This window comes from Anopheles gambiae, chromosome 2, assembly GCF_943734735.2.
Source record: "Anopheles gambiae chromosome 2, idAnoGambNW_F1_1, whole genome shotgun sequence".
NCBI lineage: Eukaryota > Metazoa > Arthropoda > Insecta > Diptera > Culicidae > Anopheles > Anopheles gambiae.
The window spans coordinates 35,145,984-35,151,983 of record NC_064601.1 but is presented as its reverse complement, the minus strand read 5'-3'; the positions used below and the strand labels follow the sequence as shown (position 1 = coordinate 35,151,983).

At 43.8% G+C, this 6,000-nt stretch overlaps 1 protein-coding gene across 3 annotated transcripts in view; it reads left to right on the top strand.

Moving 5' to 3' along the window:
• Positions 1–2,885: 2,885 nt before the first annotated feature.
• The window catches only part of LOC1279738 (uncharacterized), a 135,910-nt gene continuing 132,795 nt past the window's right edge, over positions 2,886–6,000 (top strand). For 2 of the 3 annotated variants that reach the window (XM_061643513.1, XM_061643511.1), the window contains exon 1: positions 2,886–2,983. The gene's annotated coding sequence lies outside the window, so the exon portion shown is untranslated. Of the gene's footprint in view, positions 3,081–6,000 lie in introns of all 3 variants that reach the window. The other variant, XM_061643512.1, reaches the window with a different exon arrangement.

Here is a 6,000-nt window from a genome sequence, read left to right as displayed (position 1 = left end):
CGGCAAGCACCGTTGTCGTAAATGGAACTCACACACATACACCCGCAAAAAAATCAGACAGAAACCCCGTAACCGGCGACCGGTGCCGGTGAAAGTTAGAAGAGTCGGGTTAGGGACCGAGCAATGGTTCGTGGAACGTTGGAGATGACATTTTAATTACTCTTACACATACGCACCGGCGACTTTCGTTGATGGCAGCTTACTGTTCGAAAGTTTTTGTTTTTTGATTTTACTCTGCGTCATAGCGGTCCGATTTTTAGTTGGTCAGTGCCTTGCTCTTTGTGTTGGGCGCACCGATGAAAGCTTACGCGTTATGGTTTGGTAACGTTTTTCGAACGAAAGGATACTTTTGTGCTATAAATAAAGTTTTTCGGTGGAATATTAATATTCATAGATTGAAAATTTGTTCACTAGTTTCGTTCTTATCTCATCAATCGAAGCTACATAGTTAAATTTGGTAAACCAATCTCTCGTGCCTTGTATAGCTCATCGGGGATATCGCAGGGCAGCGTTCTACGGCTGCTGCTGTTCATTCTATTCATTAACGGCTTAAGATATGTGCTACCAGAGAATAGTTTCTTAACGTTCACCGATGATGTTAAATTATTCTCATGTGTTTGCTGTTTCGATGATCAGATCAACCTACAAGCCACTCTGTCGGCTTTCATCAAATGATGCGATTGAAATGCCCTCTCAGTTTAGGTGTTGATAACTTGGCCAATGACAACAAGTTGAAAAGGGTAGAGCTTATATTTGAATTAGGGTTTACTCTAGATTCGAAATTGACCTTCACAGCGCACATCGTAAATATTATATGCAAAGCAAATTGGATGTTATGTTGCATTTACAATATATGCAACGACTTTGACAACCCATTCTGCATTAAAAAGCTTTATTGCAGTTTGGTCAAGCCGATCTTAGAACGCTGTTCTGTAGTTTGATACCCTAATTTCGAAATTTTTTACAATATTTATAGGAATATATAGGATATATTCCAGAATAACATAGGATAGAGTCTAGGAGGATACCGACATGTAGAGTTTGATGTTAGAAGATAAAAAGACGCTAAAAACTAAATAATTGTACGGGGAGTAGGGGTAGTTTCGACACTGTGGGTAACATCGACACCCTTGCAGTTTGAGTATTTGCCGGTATTTTTGAAAAAAAACACCTTTTTTACACTACAAAATTTTGAATCTTTTAAGCTACATACTCTTTGGTATAAACCTGTAAGTTGTCAAAACAAACACCAAAAAAATGCATAGAGCCTCCTGACTAACGGCTGGTTTGAGGTTATTTTTCCCAGGACTTAAGTAATTATGGCGAATTTTCAACAAAATTGCAGTCTCCGTGTTAATGGTATTTACATTGATGTTTCAAAATTTATGTAAACATTATTGATTAGTTCTATATTAAGGTACGTAGTTTGCTTTTATTATACTAGACAGTATAAAATGTAACCAAAACTTGTGTGGCCAGTAGGGGTAAAATTGACACGACATTTAACATGTTAACATCATTTTTGTATGGTAATTTGAAAGTGCCCTTTATTTTTTTTCATAAACCCCTCATGATGGATAACGTCACGTTCACGATAGTCAAATACTTAATTGAAAAAGTCTTAAAAGCTTAAAGACTTTAGCTGTAAACACTAAAAACAGCTAATAAATATGAAATTTATTTACTATAATTTTATAAAATATATGCCAAACTCGGACGTAACACAGAACATGACTAGTGATTAGAATAAAAAAATAGTCCAACGGAGAGCCGCTTGCATGAGATCACAAAGACCTATGTTTGACTTTTGGCTTTCCAGTTAGCAAAGAAAAATAAAATTAAACACCCATCGCATTTAATGAGAAAAGGAAGATTGCTAGAAGAGACTGTTTGCACCGGCTTAAACAAATGAATCCGAACCGTTCGTTCCGTAAACCAGAGGCTACCTCCACAGCTTCAACAATATGGAACCTGGTATAATGATATTTGTAACGAAATGTTAGTTACTTCCTGCAAGGCTTGCTTGTTACTCTATTTCTTTTGCATGGTTCAATAATGTGTTGTGTTAATTTGTTTTTCTTCAAATTGCTATGAGCTGATTTGTTGAACTTACCAGTACAATTACAACTAGTACAATTATTGGAAATCTTTTTTTCTCAACTTAAAAATGTTTGCTACAGTTGAGTGCATTAAGCAGTGATATGACCGATTCAATTTAATTTACCAAGAAAATATTACAATTCCAAAAATGTAATCCATAGCAATACGGTTTGACTTTTCACTTTCATACTGCTGATATTCATGAAACTCCTAAACTCATTTTCAAACGAAGGAGCAACATGTAGCAACAACTGTTTCGACGAAATCATTTTGCATTATCTTTTAACACGTTCCAGCAACAACCAAGCGTGTTGTATAATTCAGCGAGAGCGTACACGACATTACTCAAAATCACGGAGAACTGCTCGAATGGAGCTATTTTTCAAATCTCAATCTCATTTCCACCGTATCAACAGCAACCATTATTCGAGCACTCGATTAACCGTGCAAAGGCTCCGTACTCTCACATTCTCCTCCAAACGTACTACAGCACAGTTACGAAACGTTTCGCTCTCTCTCTCTCTCTCGCTCTCGCCCTTTAGGCTCTCTGTTCACAAATTGGGGAAATACGTTTGGTGCGAAACTCAGGGTTTGAACATTTTCTCACTTTCCACGTTCGTGCCGAACGACGAACCAAGGACGACGACCAAGGCAGGTGGGTTCGGAGTTTTCCACGCCAAGCGGCCGAACTTTGACAGTTCTCGGCAGCGTCGGAACGCACGCCGGAACCCTGCCCGACCGTTTAGCACCATCGTTCGGCCATCGTTCGGGCCCCCCTCGGCGGGTGGTATACCGCCTCGGCAAATGCTGCTCCAGTTTTGTCCGAACCGTACAACGAACCGGATCCGTGTCCGTTCGCTCTCGACGAACAGTTTTTCACTGCGTAAGCCAAAAACACACAAAAGTTTACACAACGGGTGGCAACGGGGCTTAGAAAGCCTTCGCCCGGCCATCAATCGGGCGCCGTTCTGCCAGTCACGGTACGCAGAAACTTATTCCACTGCCGGATTAGGGGCGGAAGTTTTGCGAGACCGAAACAAGAAACGCGTGTATGAACATCAACAAGCCTTCCATTTTGGGAAAATTGTTGGTTGGTGTTTGTGTGTGTGTGTGTGTGTGTCTTAATGGGTGTATGTGTGGCCAGTGCCGGTGTGTATGCATCTAACGTACAGGCAAGCAAGGGTGTCACACTGTTACCCAACCCTTCACGGCTCGTCGTGTACTGAGTGGTGACCCAACCAGTGAAAAGTCTGTGCTGAAAAGCCATTTGCCTTCACGTGGTTTGGAACAAACGAGCTAAACGATATTGGCGAACCATTCCTACTCGCAACGCCGAAGAGTGTCTCGTGTGTCTTTCTCCGTGTGTAGGTGTGTGCATGTGTGTAACTGAAGATGGCGTTGGGTTTATAACGGTAACGGAAGCCCCTAGCGGGGACCGGAAGTGTGCCTGGGAAATTAGTCATCACCATCGTTCCGATTCGGCCAAATACCATAACAAAGCTCAATTAGCGCAGTCACGGATTAAGGCCAACGAGTTTAGTAGCGTGTGAACGAGCTCGGTTGTGTGGGGCGTTGTTTTGTGAGCGTGTATGTATGCGTGTTCTGTACAAATAGCTGTGTGTGTGGCTCAGGTTGTGTGTAAGTTTATGGGCTCCGTGATTGGAATTCAAGACGAAAGGAACGTGCTTGCTCTGGCGACTGTTTCAGCGGCCAGGAAAATTCATAATGCTCTGCTTGCTAAAAGAGAAGATTAACCACTGGCCCTCATGTGTGCGTGAGTGAGTGAATTTGAAAAGAAAAACAAAATAAATAACAAGTTCTGTGACAAGTTCAAAAGACACCGAAAGCTTCAAAGCTCCGTGCAATATTTCGTTACACAAAAAAAAACGCTCAACCAACTCCGCTCTACCGCGCCGAAACATCGTAAGTGTGCTACCGCCAGCATCTTCCAAGCGTATGCAGCACGTTACGGTGTCTGCTTTGCAAAACGGGTTCGCTCACTCGCCCAACACGGGAAGGATTAAGAAGGCTTGGGTGACGACCTCACGGTGCAAAAATCTTTTCCACCGCAAAACTCGGGCCCGGGCAATGTCAGCCCAGACCAGGCCAGGCCAGGTTGCCGGCAATGAATAATGTCAGTTTAAATGGTTGCAACGTCCTCCGTGCGGCAACGCCACGCAACAAGGCGCGTTCGATCGATCGAGCGGCCCTCCGCAGGTGAAATGTCCCGGCGCAAAAGGCAGCGGAGCATTTTACACGACGGAAACCTTTTAGCTGTGCGTTACCATTCGGTGCCATTCTACTTAACTTATCGTTTTGCCCTGTCACCGGCTTGTACAGCTCGCTGGGCAGGCAACACGAGCGAAAGCGAAGCAAGACTTAAAGCAGGAGCACAGAAGAAAAAAAACGGACGCAAACAGATAGAACCGGAAAAAAATGGTACAAATATAACCTGCACCTGTCTAGCGTGGGCTCGAGGCGGAGGCTTTTTCCGCTCGTTGATTTGGATTTTCTTTCGACTTGGTGATCGCCTTTTTTTTTGTTGTGCACTTTGCAGAACGATCGTGCTTGATTGTTGCCCGTTGTTTGCTGACGGCTTTTACGGGAAACGTGAAAAGTTAAGCACACAACGTGTCACCGAATGTTCGCTGTAAGCTTTATCGTGAACCATTTCCACAGTCCGCAGTACCTTCCCTTTTAGTTTTTTTTTTTCTGGAGCTGTAGTGCGTGTGTTTGCTGCTGTAGGGCACGGTCAAAGAAAACATCTTTTAAAAGTTCCCATTGAGTGAATTTCCACACCTTCACACGAGGGAAAGCATCATCAAACGCGACAAAAAAACGCCAAACGAAGCGTATGTGCTGGTGGCAGTTAATTTGGCTTCCCTTCTCCACTCTCTCTCTCTCTCTCTCTCTCTCTCTCTGCTTTCTTTCTCTTTCCTTCTTGCCTTCACTCCAGCTGCCGCTTTGGTGATGGCCGTGGAACAGGTGAATTAATAGTCTCCTTAAGCCGAATCGCCCATTTGTGCCCTCGTCCGGTTCACCGAAAACCACCGCACATGAGCACCTTTCTTTTTTTCCTGAAACGGTAAGGCTAAATTATCCGCTTGTTCACGCAGCCCACAGCACCCGGCTGACCAGCAAACACACACACACACACACACACACACACACACACACACACACACACAAACGCACAATAAAAAACGTAATATAGTGTGCGACCGGCGCCGACTTCACCGTGAGCCGACCTTTCGAGTCTGACGTGGGAAATTCCATGTTTTATTTTCTCGTTCTGTTTTGGCTCTTGGTTTTGTTCCTGTGGTGGTTTGTGCTTATGCTTTTGAGGAAGGAAAAATCAATTTTTGGCACCAACCGAAATTGGGTATATTAGAGGAAGCAGCGGGCAAGCAACAAGAAGCAGCGTACATAATACCACCCCAAAAATCAAAATACAAAACAAAAAAAAAAAAACAAAAAACGAAACGAACGAAACATTTACCGGGGCAATGCCGTACCATCTCGCCACCGGGGGGGCTACCGTCCTTGCCGCCAAAGCTGACGCTGCTCGCAAAAAGAGGTGGAAGAACAACGGAGCGAAGTAAAACACTCACAGCACGAACAAAACGTTTGGCTCCACGCTGGCACAGTGCGCAAAGAGCGCGGGGGAAAGCATAACAGCAGCAACAACAAAAACGAGGAACAAAAAACAAGGAAACCTAGCAAAGGAAGAATAAAAAAAAAATAACCACGGTGACTATGCGACCCACTCATTGAAACCATGGCACGCTTTGATGTTGTTTTTAATTAACGCGCTTTTCCGGTCCTTTCAACGGTGACCGCGGGGTTTCAACACGCCGTGCTTCGTTCCCGCACGTCCTCTTCAACGAGCTGCTGAAGATT